Below are 21,474 nucleotides of genomic sequence, written 5' to 3'. Positions count from 1 at the left end.
CACATAGACTATCATTCATTTATTAGATAGGTTTGACTAGGTTTATGAGAGATAAGTAAGTGATGAATCTGTGGAAAAATTACTCAGATGCTTTACTTGAGTAAAGTAGCAATAGGTAAAGTTACAGTTTTTAGTTACATTTTAAAATGTAAAATCACAGTAACTAGTAACCACTCTATGAAGTCATTAAGGTGTGATGACTTGGATAGGCCTTCAAATGAAATCTTATTTAGTAAAGACGTTTTAGCGTGTTGGAACATTTTACAATGGCATTATGAGAGAACGTTCAATCCAGCTTCACCAAATTTCACCAACCCAAACATTAATTATTCCCTGGGAGAACAGTGAAAATGGTGAAAACTCCCCTTTGCAATGTTGCAGTTTAATTATTGTTATTAGCACAGTGTGACTTCATGCAAATCAAAGCGTAATGTTGCACAATCTATAATGCCCAATTTTTTAATCAACTGGTCACATTTTTGTATGTTAAATCACAGTAATTATAGTTGTCGGTTAAATACTTATTATTTGTTTTTTGTTCTTAGAAGTGGCCTATACAGTGGCATAAATTGGACGTAGGCTTTCAAAGAAAAGTAAAGACTTGTTTTGGCCAGTGTGAACTAGAACAGCGCTTAGTAGAGTACATTCAATCAACCTGCACCAAGTTTCACTCATTGATATCAGTCTGTCAATCAGTGGACATCATCATCCTCACAATGTTAAGTAAGAGTTTAAAGTTTCAGGGTTTAGAATTTCGGGATATCTAGTGGTGAAGTTGCATATTGCAGCAGAATACCCCTCACCCCACCCTTCCCTTCCAAACATGGAAGAGAACCTTTGGTTGCCTTCAGTTGTCATAAAAAATCTAAAGGTGTTTAGTTTGTCCAATCTGGGCTACTGTGAAACACATGGCGGCCTCCATAGCGAGGACCAGCTCCTGATGTAAACATAAAGAATGTTTACGCTTACGCTGACACGTTTATCCAAAGCAACTTCCAAAACGTGCATTCAACCATGAGGGTACAAAACAAAACAGCAAGAATCATACAAGTACATTAGCTTCAAAAAAGCCAAACTAAAATGTGCAACATGTAAGTGCAACTTTAGGGTCTAACCATGTCCTGGATGTAGACTGGGCCCGATCAGTTCACATCACAGTACGCAAGTTCTAGAGTCTTGAAGCGGATTCAGGCAGCCACTGATAACCAGTGAAGGGAGTGGTGGAGCAGAGTAGTGTGAGAGAACTGAGGTAAGTTGAAGACCAGTCGAGCTGCTGCATTCTGGTAGACCAGCCAGGAGGGAGTTGCAATAGTCTAGGCGGGAGATGACAAGAGCCTGGACCAAGGGGACGTATCCTACTGATGTCGAGTGTCACACCGAGGTTCCTTGCGGTCTGAGTGGGGGCTACCACAGAGTTGTCGTTGATTAGAGTAAAGTCATGGGTGGGAGAGCCCTTCCCTGGAAGGAAAAGTAGCTCGGTCTTGTCAAGGTTGATTTCAAAGTTGTGTGCGGACATCCACTGAGAGATTTAAATATAAAAGGCCCCATTCTAGGATAAAGAAAACAACAACAATTCGTAGAATTAAGATGAAACACACAAGTGAAATCATCACTGGGATTGTTTTATATGCAGTTTCTGCTAATAGATCCCCTTCACGTAAATCTTACACATTGGACCTTTAATTATTGTTATTAGCACAGTGTGCCTTCATGTTAATCACGTGTAACTTAATGCATCATATTTAATGAAGTGATCACATGTTTTATCAGTAAAATCACAGTAACTTGTGGCCACTAAAAGTGGTGATCGTCAAAAGTCTAGTGGAGTGAAGCACCCTACAAAGTGGGCTACATTGGAAGTAGGCTCCTCCAGTAACATATGGAACACCTCACGAACAAGCACCTATTTGTTCCACCAGTGGAGACATATATATAATATCTTTGGCATCTTGGGGGACACACCTTCATAATGTCAGTGATAGTTTGACGGTGTGTAAACAAGTATCCTGAACGTCTCCTTACGCCTGAGAAGTACGTCGCTGACGTAAACTGTCGCTGAAGGAGGGGGGGGGGGGGTAAAGAAAAAAAAAAAAAAAGTGACGCCGTGATACTCACACAAGTCGGAGGCGAGAAGCGTTTTGTTTCTTTTTTTCCTTTCAGTTGTGTGCTCTTATTGTTTGTCCGCTCGGTTGTTGTCACTCAGCTGTGTTACCCTCACACACACAGACACACACTCAGACACACACTCTCTCTCTGACAGACTCGCTCCACGGCTCTTCAGCGCTCTCCCCTCACGCGGCGCTATTTTGACAGTCGGGGTCGCAGTGAACCAAGTCAAGCTAGCAGCACCATTTACATTAGCATCGGTAAGTCATTCGCAGAGCTAGCTGCCCCTAGCTAGCACCTGCTATATTTCAAGACCTGACAGCGTCGGTGGGGATTTATACCAAGGTTGGCTTCAGTGTGAACATACGCTGCTTTGTTGGCTTGCTAGTTGTGTTGCGAATTCCGGGTTTTGTTGGCGTGAGTTAGCTAGCACACACTGGAAGGAAAGCGCTAGCTAGCGGGTTAACACTAGCCAGGCTAGGTGCTGTAGGTGGCTAATTATACTCGCCGGGGGAAGTGAGCTAAAGCCTTGAGCTAGCTATTGTTAGCGTGTAAGCGAGGCTAATATTTTCAGTCAACTGCACAGCCACGGCTCTGACCGCACTTCCATATGTTCCCCCACAGATAGACCTGGAGGGATTCTTTCACCCGGAGACCCAGACCCACGGCCAGCGAAACGGTGAGCTGAACCTCCACGATGACTTGAGACGATGTGATATCGATGATTCGTGATGTTTTAGTTGGAATGTAACGTTAAGCACCATCTTTAAAGTCCGCGATCTCCATGCCTGATTCGAGAATGGCCATGTTCCCAAATTATCCTTCTAATCTTAACTGAGACGGAACGAGGGTAACTCGGGGAATGAATGCCTGTCTCCGGTGATCGGGGATTAATTGATTATATGGGTTGAATCTGAATGAAGTGATTGGAAATTGTTTGTAGCTGGCCATTGCAATCGTTCTTACAGCACCCCCCTTCATTCAGCTGGTGACAACAAGGTGTTATAGTTATAGGACATATGTGTGTGTACTGATGATAAGAAATAACAGCAAAGTGTAGGTGTAAAAACCAATATCTGGACGGGTCTGTATTTTGTAATATTGATTCAATGTCGTTGGGTTATGAGTTTGAATCTAAGATTTTTAAAATGTGTCAAAAATTAATTACACTACACTCCTAGGCTGTGTTAAGAGCACTGTTCAATTAAAGTTTAAGCTGCATTGTGTTTTAATACATTCAAAATTTTCCTTTGCCATCCTCCAAACTGAGCTAATATCGATCTTGGTCGGCCTTCCCTCAGTGAGGCTATATGGCTAATGTTCTATAATTTATCAAAACTGAAGGAGAAACACGCCTCTTACTCATTCTGTATTCTAATCCATAGTTTCTAAAATACTCGGCTGAAGAGGATTCACTTACATACTAGGATTTGTCTACATAAATGTAATGGATGGTCACCACTCCTTCTTGGCTTTAGCGGTTCTTTTTGACACTTGGACTGAAAATAGACAGTTGAGCCAAACAAGGTGGGATCACAGCACAGATTGTCAGGGCCGCGATTCAAACATCTGCTCTGGGAAAACTGCATGTGTGTCTGAAAACTTAAATATTCACAGGCATGAGATGTCAAACAAATTGGCAAATGACAGGCATGGTATTTTTGTTGACTGTTCTCTGTGAGATCAAGGATACGTTAAGGGGGTACCCCTACTGAACATTTTCAGTTTTAGTAAGTAATGGAGTACTCCATCTTTATTTACACAATTTGACCCTATTATAACTTATTTCTCTGCAGTTGTAGATTGGGCACCTATGTTTAAATAATACTAAGTCGACTTACTGGTGCACGCACAGTATCATTGAGAAAAGGCTTATCTACAGTAAGATCTCATGGAGGTGAGTCATTGAATCAACAGTCTGCTGTTGCTAAGGGCAGCAATGAGAAAGATGTAGTATCCTAGCTGTATCTCCTTTATATCCTGTAACTTTTAATCTTGACATTATAGAACATATCAAATTCAACTAGTAGAAGAACGTTTGATATTTCATAATTATTTTTTGCAGGGTGCATGAATAACTTTCTTCATTCTTTATACACCTGTGTGATTTTTACATCTAATTGCTATGACTCTATTTATATCATATGATTAAGCATTCATACAAACCAAAATGGTGACGGTGGTTTGACTATATTTTACAGGCAGATAAAATTGAAATAGTCAGCTATTATCCAGCAAGACATGATCTGTGCGTTTATTTGTCAGCCAGGTATCCATATCTGCCTCTGTCTCTGAATCTCTGTTTGCAGCTGCAGAAGCAGAAGAGTGGCTTTTTCTAGAGAGATTTGAAGAGCTATTTATAGATCTCTGCCAGAGCACCAAGCACTATGCTGTTGCTGCTGCTCCTATCTCTCTCTTCTCTTAACCACTCCTGTATCTCCATGTCTCTATCTTTATTTGTCCCTCTTATTTCCCCCGGTCTCTTTGTTTTCTGAGCTTCGAATCTCTTGATGTTTTCACCACTTTTCAATGTTCTGCTTCCATATCTATCATTCATTGCTAGCTTTTGATGTAAATTATTGATCAGAAAGGAGGGAGGTGACGGATTGCTTCGCAGTAAGTCTGGCCTCCGATTGGATATAGGTGCCTGAGTGACTTCGGACTCATTGCTGCAAACCTGGAGGGTTTTCGCATGACAGTTCAAAGGGAAAGAAAACAGAATTTGTCACATGTTGAAATTCACCATTAGATCATAGGATTCCAGCAGGGCTTGACAAAGCATCTGTTTTGTATTTTTTCAGGTAGAATTATTACTTGTAGGACGAGAAGCCTGATTTAATAAATAAATAGGTTTCATTGAACCCATGCCTGATCCAATGTCAATTAAGAAACTAGTTATTTCCAAACAATCTTATTTAGTAAAGAATTTTTTGACCTGTTTGAACGTTTGCACTTAGTAGAGCACATACTTCTGCCAAGGCCCAACAGTCCCTTAAATTTAAACCCCTGAACATTTCACACACTCATAGATACTTTTGTGTGAAGCACTTTGTAACCTTGTTTAGACAAGTTTTATATAAATATTATGTTAAGATATCAGTTCCCTAAATTTGCAAGATTTTTAAAATCAAGATCCATGAATTATTCCCTGGAAAAGGGTGAATATGTTAAAATTGCCCATGATGTTAAAGAAAAAAAATACCATCCACCCCCTGATTCGGATACGCACCATAATTTAATGGGTTGTTACCTGATCCAGACCACATCCTTCCACTAAGTTTCGGGGACAACCGTGTGGTACAAACAAACGAAGAAACAAACGGACAGGGGTAAAAACATTACCTCCTTGGTGGAGGTAAAAAAATGTTCCTAGTGTTTCCTAATAGCATTAACTGAGTTATATGCTGCGTGTAGTGACTGAAGCACCACAGGTAACTGCTCACGAATGGTTTATCTGTGATATCTCTGGCCACTGATCCTTGCTCAGCTCCTCCCTGTTCTCTGCCTTTGTACTAAGCCCTTTAATGTCTTCTCTTACTGTCCTGTGAAAGAGACTACATGGCTGCCCAAATGCAGAGACTGTTGGACTTGGAATGAGGCATTAGGTGTCATTAGTGTTTGCTTCCACATTTATTCCAATCATATGGTCAGTGTGAGACAGGCCATGGTACATTTTTTTTTCATTTTAACATGGCTATGTATTTTCATAAGAAAAAGAGATATAGCTATCACTACCCACATACTTCCATGCGTAATACGTTGTCATGGTGGTGAAGTAATGTAAAAAATAGAGTGCAGCACAGAGTTGAGAATTTCTGACCACAACAAAGGTGGCAATGTTGCAGGGAGTTTTGATAATATACCTCTTAAGAAAGAAGCAAAGGCGGCTTGTTTGTCCATTTGCCTGGGCAAAGTAATGCCTGCAGTTTTTTACCAACTCGCAAAGTCTCTCCCTTTGTTGGAATTTCTTCCTCGTGTCATATTGTTGTCTTGCTTGAACTATTGGCTCCACTGCCCCAACGATTTCTGGAGGTACTGCTCTGTTTTGTCTTCCATCTGTGTCCATATGCTTTCATAAGATGTGCACAAATATGGCCAAAATGAACAGAGATTAGGTCAGGAGGCTCTGTCCTTTTCTGTATACATATCTAAAGCATAAATTAACCTTAAGGATAGAATGGAAGGAAGACAAAAAAAATTTTCTGCTAAACTGTCCGTCTGTCTGTCCATCCATCCATCTTCTGTAGCTGCTATATTTCGTGCAGGAGTCACAAATAACCATCTTGCTGTGAGGTGACAATGTTAACCACATTTGAACTTTATTTATGTTTCCACCTTTTAAAACAGCCGTTTCGTGAACATTGTCTCATTCATTATCAAGAGTCAAATGTAAGATTTTCTACATTTAAAATAAGTGGCACACTGACTGTGGACAAACTAAAAAAAAACAATTTACAGGGACATAGACCCATTTTCTTCCTCAAAGTGTAGCGCTATAGAGCATTTTATTGTCCTTGTAAAAAAATATTTAAAGATTGGCATGCTTATAGATCCCAACATCTTATAAGAAAACAAGATTGGAATGATAAGTGATGAAAATATGTTCTGACATTATTTATGCATTGACTGATTGCACTATCAAAGACTACTCTGGACATTTTTACTTAAATATATTTGGAAGTTGGAATGCTGGGTAACGGCCACACATTTCACTGTTCATATTTTGCTAAGTACCTAATAAAGCCTGGTCGCAAAAAGTCAGCTATGTATGAGGCACACATCCCTGGACTTCAGCCACCTCATGTAGAGTTCCCTACTGACATTTCCTTTGATTCTGAACTTTTGACTGCCTCCACTGCATCTTTAGCTGACGTTTGCAGTGAGGGGGCTAAAGGCAGAAGATGCAAATATATCATCTTGTGGGATAAGGGTTTTTCCCTATCTAATGAGGTGGTTTCATTATATTCCCCCTCCAGCTTCCCTTCAAAACCCTCATGTTTCGATTATTTACACTTTCATTATTGTAGCAGTGCTCTGTTTCTCCAGCAGCTGTCACTACTTTTAGCTCAGTGTGTCCTGACACTGTCTATAGATAATGTCCTCATACATTCCCATGAAATAGACAGATGAAAGGTGACCTGGACTATTCTGTCCATCTGCAGATGGAGGCTTGTATCTTTCTTTCTTTCTTTCTTTTTTTAAGAACACCAAATCTGAAATTATGGTCGTGGAAGAATACATCTATTTACCATAGTCTCTCTTAAAAGTATCCTGCTGTTGTGTCAAGTGACATACTAACTGATCCAAGTAGCCCTTTTAACAGCAGGGCTTCTTGTGAGCCCTGGGTTGGCTGTCATTGCAATTATATTGTTACACAGAAGCAGAGAGCAAACAAGATATGTAAGAGAGAGAGAGGTAGTGAATCCACACAAAAGGGAGGGTTGGAGGAGAAGGGAGCGGTGCGAACTGTGCGCATGATAGCATGAGAGCAGGAGAGAGAGAGAGGGAGCCAGCAAGCAAGCAAGGCTTACTGTTTCCCTTTACCGCTTGTGCTTCATTCAGAAAAAGAAAGGGGGCAGTCAAAATAGTGTTCCTCACCATTTTTAAATGAAACCCATCAACACAGACAGAGCCTTTGACAACGACAGACAGGAAGGAAATGGAGCAAGTGTGACGATGGAGAAAGTAGAATGAGCTGAAGAAAGTGATAGAGTGAAACACTCCTGAATCTCAGCTGTTTACATGGTGGAGGAAATGGAATTTATTCATCTGTACTACCTAGCAAGATAAAACTAATGTCAGTGTTGTCTTGGTCAAGGGCTGCTTCGGCTCCTGCTGCTGCTTCTCCTGCGATAATGTGCTTTTATCTGTGAGACACCTGATCCGACTTGGCTGGATATCCACGGAGCTGAGCTCTAAATACAGTAAGCATGTGCTGTGTGTGTGTGTGTGTGTGTGTCTCTGTGTCTTTGTCAGAGTGTGTCAGTGTGTAGGCAAGATGTAGCCTGTGGTTATGCCTTTCACAGCTCTGGAGATTTGGTGAAACCATTGCTGCTTTAGTAACTGCATCTTATCTTAGCACTTAGAGTTGTAGCTCTTTGTTAAATTTGTGCTGTCATTTACTTAATTATACCCTAATAACAGTACTAAAAGTCAGATCATAGGGCTTGCTGAGATATTATTTCATACAGTTTCTACTTATATACCTGCAACATATTTTATCATCTGGAAGGAGAACCCAGATATGTGTTGCTTAGATGCATTTTACACATTGCAGGCTGAGAGATGATGTCTGCTTTGTGATGGTTTAATGTTTTGTAAGGCGAATGCTGAGGTAATGAGGAATTCCCTTCCACTGTGTCCTTGTGTGAGAAGAGGGATGGGAGGAGGTGGCCTGTTGTGGGTGGAGTGTCACTCGGAAGTAGGCGTTGCTGTGCAACACCGTCATACTGAGGAGGGAAGGAGGGAGGTGTACAGTTTAAAGAGAAAAAAAGGACAACCTATGGGCTTACATAAGGCATGTGGGAAGTCCTGTGTTAAGAGACCCTGAAGTTTATCCTCATCGATCCTCTCGGCTTGAAGATGCAGTGACGCAATATGGTGATGACCATTTAAGAATATATCACATATTAGAATTGCCTTTTGATCTCTAAAGACAATATACATAAACACCTTTATGAAAGGATTTTTCCCTCGGTTTGTTGCGAACAATGAGCAGGAACATAGAGAATAGAGTGGAGGTGATAGAGAGGCAGCGCACAACAGCAGAGCCCTCTTGAATAAAAAATCTGTTGCTATAAATAGCAAGCCTTCCTCATGGCTTCAGCGCTGTTTCAGGTTTAGAAGACCTGGCTTTTCCACTTCCTCTCATCTGATGGTTCGAGCCTTGCTAAATAGTACTCTCAATCCTCATCACTTCCTTTTTATTTCCTCTTTTGTTCCCTTGGCCCAGATACGTCTTGTGCTGAATATGGGATGTTTATGTAATTGCTGGCTGTTTATGTACATGGGTGTGCATCTTTCAGCATTACAATAAATCAACATGCACCAGTGTCCTGAGAAACACACCCTAATTCAACTAGCTGGTCATTGGCTCATAAAATAACAATGATCCCATGATTCTACCCTCTTGTCAATTGGAAATGCAAAAAGAGAGAAACAACAACCACAGCAACCTGCAAATTAGATAGAAGCCAATTTGGTATCAGGTTGCCAGATCTAATGCTGTTTTCTTCCTGATGTCTGCTATTCTACCTTTTACAATACAAACGTACATGGTTAGCTAAAGCTAGCTGCTTAGCCCTGACTGACATTATGCAGTCTATCCCCTTGCATGAAGAGGTTGTGTGTGCACATGACACGTTTGTTCATATGTTTGTGATTTTGGAGTTAGGCTCCTCAGGTAGTTGTTAATCCTGCAGCCTCACTGCTGCATACTAATTACCATTGCGTGGGAAAAGGACTTTAGTACGATAGAGAAGCAAGCGTGAGAGGGAGAGGAATGGTGGGGAAAAAAATCAATAGCAACCCCTGGACTAACTTCTACTCTAATTGCCTTCAAGTCAGAATGTTCACACTTTCTTGTGTAGAGCTGTTTTAGGAAAAAATCCATATACATTTTTTGTTCAGATTAATAACCACAGAAGAAAAAATTGTGATGGAATACTTGGAAACCTCCATAACTTTAGTGAGAAAGTACCATCCTAACCCCCCCCATACCCTTTCTCATAATCTCTTACCTCTTCGGTAAGCTGAATTTTTCACTGCCCTGCATCCAACTAGCAAATGTATGTCTTTAATGTTGATTTGATGAATGTTTTGTTTTCTACTGGTAATAATTATATAAGTTTAGTTTCTCCAGATTTTCTAGACAACTGCAGTGATAATAGCTGTGGAAGGCACAAAGCAGAACTAAGGTTGATTTGGGGGTCATTCTCCTTGAAGAAATTGAACTTTAAGAATGAGCATTCACTTAGTATTTGTATGCATTCATTATTCAGTACAAAAGGCAGTTCCATTATATTATATTTTATTTCTAAAGCATGATTTGAAACAACTGAAATGAAGAGCCGAAACACTAATGTTCATATCAGCTAAGTCACTGTTAAGTCAGTATTTTGATGTCAGGAATATCATTTATTTTACGGACATTTTAGATTTGTCTCCAGTGACAAATAACTAAGGGAACCTCAGAGAGAATTTAGAACACAGACATCAGTCAGTATCAATCCCCCCCCACGTCCTCATCCCTCTGCTGTTGTTGTGGTTCACATCCTGCAGAGGTAGGGAGGAGAGAGGTGCTGGTTGGTCTCAGCCGATAGATGAAAAGAATTTGTCAAATTAAAGTAACCACATATCATATATCTGTTCAGACCTGATATTAACATCTGCGATGATGAAGTACAAGTAAGTGCTGCAGTTTCATAATGAACTGAGAATATTTGTACACTTCTCAGTGTTTTCCATACATTGATTTATTTGTGGCCACTGCCACAATATCAGCATTGACGGCCACATATTGATTTTCTCTTTCATCTAATATTTCAAATTAGTTCAATCTTATTTAATTGACAGACAGTACAGGCAGCTTTCATTTTAGCATCATAACAATTAAGTATTAGTTTAAGTAGCGCACTGTGGTTGTGTAAGACATGCTCGGAAACAATGGACAAAACAGTTGAAAATACATTGTTGAACAGTACTTATTGGCCTTCTACTTTTTATTACAGTTACAAATGTAGTTCTCCTCAATGTGAGTTACCTTTGCTTTACCTGCTTCAATTGTAAAGTACATCTGCTTTTGTTTGTGGAGCATACACTCTAGCACTCCCCCGAGCAGTAGAGGGAAAACAGGTATTCGAATTTGAAATGTGGTTAATTATACTTTTAAAACAGGGAATTAGAAATACAGGCTGTTCTCTAACACAGGCTTGCCTTTAAATAAAGGCCTGTTATGTTCTGCGTCCTTTCTTCAATGAGTAGTCGGCCAGTAGGATACTTATGAAAAGCTCTATGCACAGCTTTTAAAAGCAATGGTGCAAAATACTGTATGCAATCTTTATTATGTTAAGACTGCCAATGTCTAGGTAATTAATAGGAAACATTGGAAGAGTTGAGAGAGGAGGATGGAGGACATACTTACCTAGAACAAATTTGGTTGTTGTTGTGACATAAGTGGAAGGTCTTGATGATGAATTAGGTGCTCAAAGGAGGCATGAAAAACTAGAAGAAAGTGGGGATAGATATATTGCTATCCTTAGGCAGGTGGAGGTATTGGGAGTGGTTGTCTTCTCTAGGTAAACAGATCAGGTCAGGTCAGGTACGTGATCTGCCTACTTGCTGCCATGTGCAGTTTCTCTAATTTAAACTCCTCCTTATCTGTTCTGGGGCTGCAACAGTGCCATGTACAGACATCACCTCACAGATGCAATGGGTGAGTAGAGAGCAAATCATCTAATAAATGAGTTAAATTAAAATTAGTGACGTTTTATTAATTTGCTATACATATGTTGTGATTTGCTGACGCTGAATGTTCACACCATTTGAGGACCTGTGGAATCTTGTCAAATAAGCGTGTGTTTTAATGTAGGCTCTGGAAATGTTGTTCCAATCAAATTAGATAGGAGATAAGGATAGATAAGGATAGATAAAGATAAAGATGTACACAGCTGTATTCAAATATAGTCTTAGCCATACTTGTTGTGCATGCATGTCATTTTTTGTCCACAGCTCATACATCCATTAGCAGACCTTTCGTCATCCCTCTATTTTTCTATTTTAGCACACTGTCATCAGTATTGGAACATTGCAGTCACCTCCTGCTTGGTGTAATGGTAATGCATAAAGGACAGAGGCCATGTTTTATGTCTGTAATGGTTTTAACTTAATTTTATCATGGCTGCTTTTAATGACATCTACAACAGATCTCATCTGGTGTGTGATAGAGGGAGAGATCCTGTTTCGGGTATGTGTTTGGTTTTCAGACCCTGACCTCTGGTTCTTTGGCCTGCAGGATTTAAAGGAACTATATTTAGAAAGCTATATCCCTGTGGACCAAAGGAGGGAGGAGAAATGCAGAAGAAGAGATGAAGGGGGATGCTGGGTAGTAGAGTTGTGTGTTGGTTAGCTGGATGTTGGCTGGATGGATGTCTGAATGACTGGCATGTTGCCTTCCTGCTGGCTGTTCTGGAGTGCACAAGCCACATTGTAAGAGACCACACTTTCTGCTGGCCCAGCAGAGACAGCCTTGCTGGTCGACTGGCTGGATGCCTGACTTCCGGGTTCAGCTCGCACTCAAGCGTCCATCACTGTTTTGGCAGCCCAGCCAGCCAGCTGTTATTTAGTGTGGCTGAGGCAAATGGAGGTGTTTGTGCAGATCATAGAGGACACTGGTCACCCTCTGGACTAATGTTGTGCAATTAACCAAAAATGTATTGAAACCGACATTTACCTCTAACTGACCTAATTTTGCTCATGTCGGTTAATTTGGTTAATACTTTCCCCAACGCACACATTCATCAACTGTCGGGTTTCGGCTGCGTTTCATTCCGTATCACCTGTATGTCCTCTCTTCTCACTCTTCCACTGACCTGCGCTCACATTTCATGTTAACTAGGAACACTAACACTAATCTGAAGTTGTTAGGACACAAAGGCTACAGGAATTGAAGTTTACTTTTTGTTTGTTTGTTTCGCTCTAAAGTTTAGGAGACATGTATTTAAACACATTGGAAAATAAAGTCCAACATTTTGTACTCAGGCAGTTCATATTGCCCAGCCCTAATCTGGACATATTTAACTGCTTCCCAGTGCATTATTCAAGATAAACTTATTCATCACTAGTATTGGTATGTTCCTACAGAAATTGGTGGAAGGATGACACATGATCCAGAAGTCCAGTTGGACTAATACATCCATCAATTTAAAGTGTACGTCAGTTTATAAATCTATCTGGATAGGAAATCGTGGTTGAACACCAAGGAAATTTGCAAAAGTTGCATCAGATTAAGCTTTTTCTCATAATATGTTGCATTTTTAGGCTAAGGTCTTACAGGGGTCTTTAACTTAGTGTCTTGCTTCATTGTAGAACTGTTTGCAGTACTCTTTGTCTTGCTCTGGTTCTCTCTTTCACTCCTTCCCTCTCTCCATCACAATAGCACTGAAATAATTCCCACTGCGTCGATGGGCCATCAAAACATCCGTTAAGTTTTTTGCAGACAGGTAGAAGTTATCATAGTCTCAGGTGTAGCTCTGCGCTTTCCCGCCTGCCAGGGGCAAGCAGTTTTCAGCAGGAAGGTTTAACACTTGGACTTGTTGTGTACCTGTCACTTGGACTTTGCCGTGCATGAGAGCAAATTGCGTGCTCTTGTGCATATGAGCACAGCCCTAGGTTATGCTTCCTCCTGAAGCACTAGGTGGAACGGTTATTACAGTGTATAGAGAAGTCTCTGGGTGTGTGCCATTGCACCTGAGTCCACTGACCTCACCCTCTAAAGATGTAGATATACTGTATGAAGTGCTGTCCTCATTTTTTTTGTTGTGTCCAGTAGGCCATCCATCACACGTGTTTGTACCACAGCATCTGCATCAGTCATGGGTACTGATTGAGTCCACATTACTGAAGAGTGGTGTGATGAATAATTTCCTTTATAAAGCTTTGAAATGTACAAGTTGTTTTAGTGTTTCTTTATGGGATTTTGGTTTCCTTCTTTGTGAATAGTGTTTTTAATGATTGCCAACATTATAATGGGACAAAATTGCAGAGTGATTATAAAGATGTCAAAACACAAATGGGAGGACATTAAAATTATGACCTTTTTCCCCTTGTCCCACATTTTAATGTCTTGTATCAGAACTTTTTGGAGAGGTTTTCCAGGTTCATAAGAGTTCAGGATGTGGGAAGCTCATGATTACAGGTCATTAAAAAGTGTACCATCCTCTACATAAATTCCACAGTATTTCCTGACCAATAAAAAAATTTAGGACAATACTCAGTACTAATAAGTACAAACAAAACATTTTATTCCAGTATGTTAATGATCTGTATGTAAAATGTGTACAGTCAATTTAGCCAAATGAAATTTTTTTTTATTGAACTGTATTGTAACAGTATAGTATTTAAATTAATTACATCTTATCTATTGCTATCTCCCGGAGTTATATCAGTACCCTTTATAAGATGTTAGAATATAATTTCCTGCATTGAAATGAAATCGATTTCTCATCAATACACAGTTAAATACTAGATGGCAATATTGTAATGTCAATTAATCATTATCTCATTGTAATTATGTAATTGTCACATGTTTAAAAAATGTAACACGTATTTATCCCACTCAATATAGACCTGCCTCTGTGCAGCCCATTTCCCCTGCAGTATTTGTCTGCCATGCAGCAGCCAACAAATTAAGGTTTTAGCGTACCTGACCATGTCTTACTGCTTCTTGGAGGCTTCACCTCTCATCATGCACTGCCAGCATAACATCTACAGTTGATTTATTTTGGCATTAGTGAAGGACCAGTCTATTATTATTATGCTTTCAGTAAAGTTTTAGTGTCAAGCTCAAACATTAAGACTGGTGCCCTGTTATTTACCACCACATATCAGCAAGCTTTAGCCTGCAAAGCTAGTAGAGTCCAATAAGACTGGGTTGATACCCAGGAATGATACCGTCTGGTGCATGCTGACTTCACCTTGTGCATATGTATGTATGTATGTATGTGAGGGACAAACAGCCTCTTTCTATTTGCCAGGGCCCACTTTCTTATTCTGGAGGTCTGTTCTTGTGTCTGTGAGCTCAATCTGTTTAGTTCAAGGATCATCTCCACCAGACCTAATAGTTAGTCACTGCTCTCATCAGGATGGAGAGGACCAGAACTGTGCAGTCAGACAGCGTGTGAGGGGAGTCATCACCAATCTGCACATTTAAATAACTGTGTGAGAATGACTCACATTGTAATCACTTTGTAAGACCCATTAAATATTTGCCTGGGTGCACATCTGTAAGCCTTGTTTGGTCACATGTGTGTACGTTTGTTGTGTCTGTGGGATTGACACATGATACTGCTGTGTTCTGTGTGTTTATGCATGCCATTAAATTTGTGTTAAATATGAGTACCAAGTGATAAATACACTCGGCCTTGTAATTGGGGAAAGGAGGGGGGTCGTGAGAGAGAAAAGAAGAGAAAAATATGGGGGTGTTGAGGGATACGGCTGCTTTTCTCTTGGTGACAGAGCCTGTTGCCATGGAGCTGGTCCTCCCATTGGTGGAGGTCTGGTCCAATCGCTTAACAGCACAGATTGTTTCATCATTGAGAAGTTTTTTCCTGTCTCACTAGCCACCCCTTGCTCTTGCATCTTTCTCAGTTCTCTTTTTTTCCTCTTCTACCTTCTCTTGCTCTCTCTTCGACTGCTCCCCTTCTCACAGCAAAAGGAGCTGATAAATTACATAAGGTTGATGAGCATAAGCCGCCACGTAGTTTCATTTTGACACAGTTTTTCCATTTTATTTCAGTAGTTCAAGTTAAGGAGGCTGAATCTTTCACACATTTCCTCAGTGAAGGAAAGACAGCTCCACTATCCCACATTCCGTTTATCTACATATATACTCTATATACACAGCTAGCATAAACTATTGCAGTCTAATACAAGCAAATGAGCAGAGAAAAACATGTCCCTCTGTCACTCTCTGTCAGAGCGGGGGGATTCACATAGAAACAGCTGTTAACGGCTGGTAGCTCTTATTTACAACCTCTAAAAATGAAAAGCCAGCAGGCTAAGAAACTGACATGTTGTGTTTGTCTATGATCTCTGCTCCATTACAGTATCAGTGGGGCACTAGCACATAACAACCAGCCAGTCGGAGTGGTGTCTGTGTGTGTGCGTGTCGGTTATATACAGGAGACAAAACTTTAAATGTTTAAAATTGTAATCTAAAATTAGGCAAATTAATAGATTCAGTAATAACATTACTATTAATAATAATTATGAATGTTAAAATAAAGAAAAGATTGTCTTTTGTTGAGGGATTTACCCATCATCAATCACAGGGATCTTCGTCTATCGGCACAGCCTCAGCTCCTTCTTGATGGAAACACTGATGAGACGATGTGTTCTAAGCCCACCACTACATTGGCCATTGATGGGACCAAAATAGAACTGCTTTAAGAAGCAGGGATTTCCAAGTTAGACAAGTTATCGTCACATTCTTTCATGAAATGCCAGGTTGATTGATAAGCTGTGATACGCAAACTACTCAAAGTTTTCACTCGATTGTTTGGCTGTGTCTGCTCGTCTGTTGCTCTTCACTAAAACACAATTCACATTTATTTATAATTGATGGTGTCAGATCATGAATCTATATCTTTCAGGTCACTTTAACCGTGTGCGCATCACATCTCTTGTTTTTTTCAATGTGTATAAATTCGTGTCTCATAAACTCTTAATCGAATCAAACAAATAAAAAGTAAACTTCAGTACTGTACATGTCCTAATTACGTCTGATTAGTGTTGGTGTTTTATTTTTATTGTGTAAAGTGAGCGTAGGTCAGCAGGGGAGAGAGGAGGGAGGTTAAGCGGTATGGTAACACAACACGGCACAAGGTACCTGGGCTGCCGCTGCAAAAGTAACGTAGCGGGAACACCACAGTTCGTGAATGCACTCAGTCAGTTAAGTCAGTTAGGAGTTATACATGTCCGTTACGATATATTTTCAGTTAATTTCCTAGCCGTAAATTATTGTGAGTATTTTATAATTGTTGTTTTTTAATCTTAGCCCATGTGGAATTCCATATTTCGCTCCCTCTTCCACATTCCAGCACTCTCGCCTTCATCAATAATAATACACTCATCTCCTCTCCAAATTTGTTCAATGACTTTTGTTCATTGTGCAGACAGGAAACTGTCATTCACTTGGCCAACACACTTTCTCTCAATCACCCACTTCTCATGTTCTTGCTGTTTTTATTCTGATTTGTTCTGTTCATGCATCCTCTGTATGTTCCCACACCACGCAGCAGAGAACTATACATAGGTTGTAACTAGTGAGAGCCATAGAGAAATACGGGGAGACTTGGAGAGAGCTACAGAAAGGTAGAGGTAGGTAACTAGGGAGGAAGGGGAGGGAAGGAGGGAGAGAATGAGTCATAGCTCATCCCACAGGACTGAGTGGGTAGGCTGAGTGGAGGAGGATGACGTCAGCAGCAAGCCTGACAACTAAAGAAGACACATTAAAAGAGGGAAAAAAAGGGAGAGAGAGACAGAGAGTTAACACTTCGAAGTGGGTGGATGGAGAGAGAGATATTGATGTGGAGGGGGTGGAAAGCAGGAAGGGGTATCCTCACTGAGACAGAGAAAGAGAGGGGGTGGCAAGGATAAGGACATAGAGAGACATAGAGAGACATAGATGGAAAAAGAGAAACCCTGTCTTCCGCTTCATTTGACCATTCATGTCCTCTTCATCTGTGTTTGGTTTTCCTTTCGTCATCAGGTTTCCTGCCTGTGCTCTGAGCTATGGAGTCATCTCAATCATTTTTATGGCTCATACCATAAAATATGCACAGCATTCTGGAGTGTATTTGTGTGCACTGGACATTGATGCATGTATACATATGTAAACTACTGAGGCAGTTTTATGCATGAATGTGCCTGCACTGTTCCCCTACAGTCTCCTTTTGTGAGATTGTGCAATCGACGCAAAGGGGAATCCTCTCTGACACAGACAAACACTGGTACCTACATACTGCAAGCGCTGCTGATCTATAATATGTGGAGCTACTGAGCTTGCACAAACTGTACCATTACTACTCACGTCAGCCCCTGCTCTGCGAAGACGCATCCTTGCTGCCTTTTGTGAAATGGGTTCTCTCTGACGTCAAATGGGCAAGGTGCGTGGCTGAATACAGAGGAGCTGAATTGGGTCGAGCTGCCTGTGCATGTCTCCCCCGTTGCTGTCTGTGGGTTTGTACGTACCCTCACTCCGGTTTGCACAGTTGTGTGCTTCCATTCACCTTCATCTTTCATTCAGGCAGTGCAGAGAAAATGGAGAGACAGATCTGCTACGCATGCTTCTCCATAATAAAATTTGATATGCTTGTATGAATGAAATAAAGTAATAGTAGCAGCCTTCAATCATTACCCACACAGTGTTCATTCTGTTTGCTTGCATTGTCGCTGACAATGACGAGAAATAACCGGGTAGGAAAGAACAAATGAGCGTTTGAATGCAATAAGAACTCCTTCGTCCATCTGCATTGTATCTTTGTTGTAACCTTTTTTTAATGTAGGAGCTGCATGCCATCATGACAACTCACTGTTTAACTGTGTTCTACTCTTGTGTGCATACCTTACTGCAATTATATTTTAATCTCAATGATCAATGATAATTATTTAATTGTGCTATAAAATCTTGAAAATATAATTTAAACATTTTTAAAAGTCCATTGCCAGTTCTGTATATGTTTTCTGTTTGCTCGAAGGGTTGTCACCATTTAATTACTGCATGATAGTCAAATGCTGCAGATCCTCACAATGAAAGATGGAAAGGAAATTATATGTTGTGAATTTTTACCTTTACCAAGGACGTTCTTTTTTCATCCTTGTCTCTTTGTTTGTTGGTTGGTTTGTATGTTTGAAAGCAGGATTCCAAAAAACTGATTTCAATGAAATTTGAGGGTTGGGGCATGACCCAAGGAAGAAGCTATTAAATTGTGGTGCAGTTCTGGATCAGTTGGTGGTTCCAGGGTTGTTTTTTTAACTCTCCTTATTATTGAAAAGTTGTGAAACTTGATTTCTCGGATTGTGCGCCATTTGGTGCAGATCTGAATAAAATTTCAGATCAAGTGAATTGTTTTCAATGAAGGAACTGTTGGGCTTCGGCAGCAGTATGCCCTACTGAATGCTAGTCTAGTAATTTTAAGGAAATTACTATGTATCAAACTATGGCTTTCGGCAGTTAATGAGACATTAGTTACTTGATAACTTGATAAGTTAGTATGACGCAATAGCACAAAACAGATCTTTATCAGAATTGTTAAAACATTTTGGATCATTTTGTGGAAGGACAAATCAAACTATGGCGTGCTCCCATAGTCTTGGTAATTAATGGGAAACAGTGCTTGATATACACAAGCTCTCTGCTCTCACCACTTACCATGCTGTAGAATTCTTGTCATTTCTCTGGCTTGCTCCACGGCTAACTATTGCTGGGACCTTGACCCAGCTTGACCAGGCAGCTAATTTTGACAGTGATCTCATACCTGAATGAAATATTTAGTCCAGCTCCCCTACTATCTGAAGTGGTTGTATATATATTCTCCGTGTCTTAACACAAACACACACATGACCAGACGGATAACTCTTTCACTCTCTGGCCCATTCACACATACACACGGTCCCGCTCAGGGTTCCCTTCCATTGGCAGTCTTTGGTGTGGTAACCTGACACAGAGGGCAGTGCAGCGTATGACCTGTGTGTCTCAGCTGGTTGCCTGTCATCAGGAGGGTCAATGTAGTCTGCAAGGCCAGTAATGTGTGTGAAATGGGTCAGGGTGCCCTGCACAGCATTACGGCAGCTGATGGGGATGATGTTGATCTTGTGGCCCATCTTTGTGCTTACCTGTGGGTGGTTGTGGTTTGTTGTGAAATATCTGTTGTGAAACCCTTTTCCCCCTGACATGAATCAAAACACCAACGTATATATATTTATAGTCCTAATTGTGTTTGTGTGTAAATAGATAAGACAGATGCATGCTCATTTTTGGAGACAGACAACACAATTCATGTCGTAAAGAGTTTTTGCTCCCACAAAAAAATACTCCTGAAATTAGCATTCTGTAGTATGTAGGACAAGATGTTAATGTGTTGTGGTAACATGTTTGAAAAATTCCAATTAGTGCTTTTGGGATTATTCTTCTACAGCCGCAGATGTATTTGATTTTAAGTACACATTCATGTGCGTGTAATGGCTGCCTCGTGTATCCTGAGTCAATTTGATAGCTTCTGCTGTGCAAGTCCTTATCACAGCTGTACTGTCCACGAGCATGTGGTTAAAAACCAAGTTTATCTCCAGCCTAAAACATTAGGCTGTGTTAAACCAACTTGTCAATTTGGTTTTATAACCACTTTTGCTATGATTTAACTGGCTTCAGTCCACAGAGAATCACATTCCCTGCATGTCTGCAGCCACGTGTGTTGATGTAGACAGTTGGCAGAGAGAAGTCAACATCAGGCCCACCAACACAGTGACTGAACTGGGACACACCAGGCACAGATCAGTGCTGCTGCTGCTACTGGTGGTGTTGTAGTTGTTGAGTCAGCAATGTGTAGCCTGTATTTTGACACATTGTCAATCAAAAGCTGGATGGGCCCTTAGAGACTTTGGATGTGTTTTTTAGGTCAGTCCTAACGCCAGAACTTACATAAAATAATTATATAATATTCTATTTTAATGTGTTAAAGGGGGTGTATATTTGTATTATTTGACTAATGATAGGAAGTCAACAGGATTCATTGTCAAGGGTTTGAAGAGGCTTCATTACTCATTTGAGATGATTTCTCAGTTCAGCTGGTCTAATTGGACTTTGTACCACTTGATATCCTAACACCTGGATGACTGAGAACCCACATTGTTGTTTGCACCACAGGCTATGATTGCTTGAAAGTAGAAGAAATAGCAGATAATTTTTGTTTTTATCTTGCCCTCTTCTCTCTGCTTCTGTTTTCCATCCGTTGCAGTATGTGCACAGTGCAATATCTCTCTTCTCACTGCCCTTCTCTCTGGTACTTGCTCAACACAAATGGCAGCAGTTGGGAATGACGTTACCATCTCCTTGGCAACCCTGTGGGTCTGTGTGTGGAGGGGGGAGTGTTTTTATACCTCAGTGGGGGACTTCAACCTGAATAGACACTAACCCACTCGACACAGGGACAGAAATTGAGGCCCAAGCAGGTAGAGACGTTTTTTTGCGGTTAAGACTTTGCTTTAGAGTTGGTCATGGACATTATTCTGCTCAAACATGAGAATGGCACTTGAGATGAACGGCTATTTTTGCTCTACAATCCAAATCCATTCATCCTTTTTTTTCCAAGAAAACACATTGAATATGTGTGAGCAAGAAAAATAGAGATTATTTTGAAGTGACTGAATCGGACATTTTGTGTCTGCCCACAGTAGATAGTGTGGCTATGCGCTCTGCTGCTGTATGGTAGGCCTGCATTAGAGTGGGGGTTGGGGCATGTGGGTGTCCTGGTCAGTGATGTGGTGTAATGCTGCTGATGACGCTTTGCTGCTGCATTGCCTGGGTCTTCCCCACAGTGGGAATCCCTGCCTCATTTGTTCAGTCATCTCTTATCTATCCCGCAGCACGACACA

At 40.6% G+C, this 21,474-nt stretch overlaps 1 protein-coding gene and 1 long non-coding RNA gene across 27 annotated transcripts in view; one reads left to right on the top strand and one right to left on the bottom strand.

Moving 5' to 3' along the window:
• The first annotated feature begins 2,074 nt into the window (after window positions 1-2,074).
• LOC109635535 (R3H domain-containing protein 2) overlaps window positions 2,075-21,474 on the top strand; it is a 48,900-nt gene continuing 29,500 nt past the window's right edge. For 18 of the 26 annotated variants that reach the window (XM_069534583.1, XM_069534664.1, XM_069534646.1 and 15 more), the window contains exons 1-2: window positions 2,075-2,366; window positions 2,731-2,785. The gene's annotated coding sequence lies outside the window, so the exon portion shown is untranslated. Of the gene's footprint in view, window positions 2,452-2,730; window positions 2,786-7,924; window positions 8,031-21,474 lie in introns of all 26 variants that reach the window. The other 8 variants (XM_069534658.1, XM_069534580.1, XM_069534598.1 and 5 more) reach the window with 3 other exon arrangements.
• LOC138412065 (uncharacterized) lies at window positions 4,332-7,647 on the bottom strand. The gene is made up of 2 exons (XR_011244586.1): window positions 5,336-7,647; window positions 4,332-4,783 (listed from the first exon to the last, which is right to left on the bottom strand). It is a non-coding gene; the product is annotated as an uncharacterized lncRNA (long non-coding RNA).

Source organism: Paralichthys olivaceus, chromosome 2 (assembly GCF_024713975.1).
Source record: "Paralichthys olivaceus isolate ysfri-2021 chromosome 2, ASM2471397v2, whole genome shotgun sequence".
Lineage (NCBI taxonomy): Eukaryota > Metazoa > Chordata > Actinopteri > Pleuronectiformes > Paralichthyidae > Paralichthys > Paralichthys olivaceus.
This window is presented reverse-complemented; position numbering and strand designations above follow the sequence as displayed.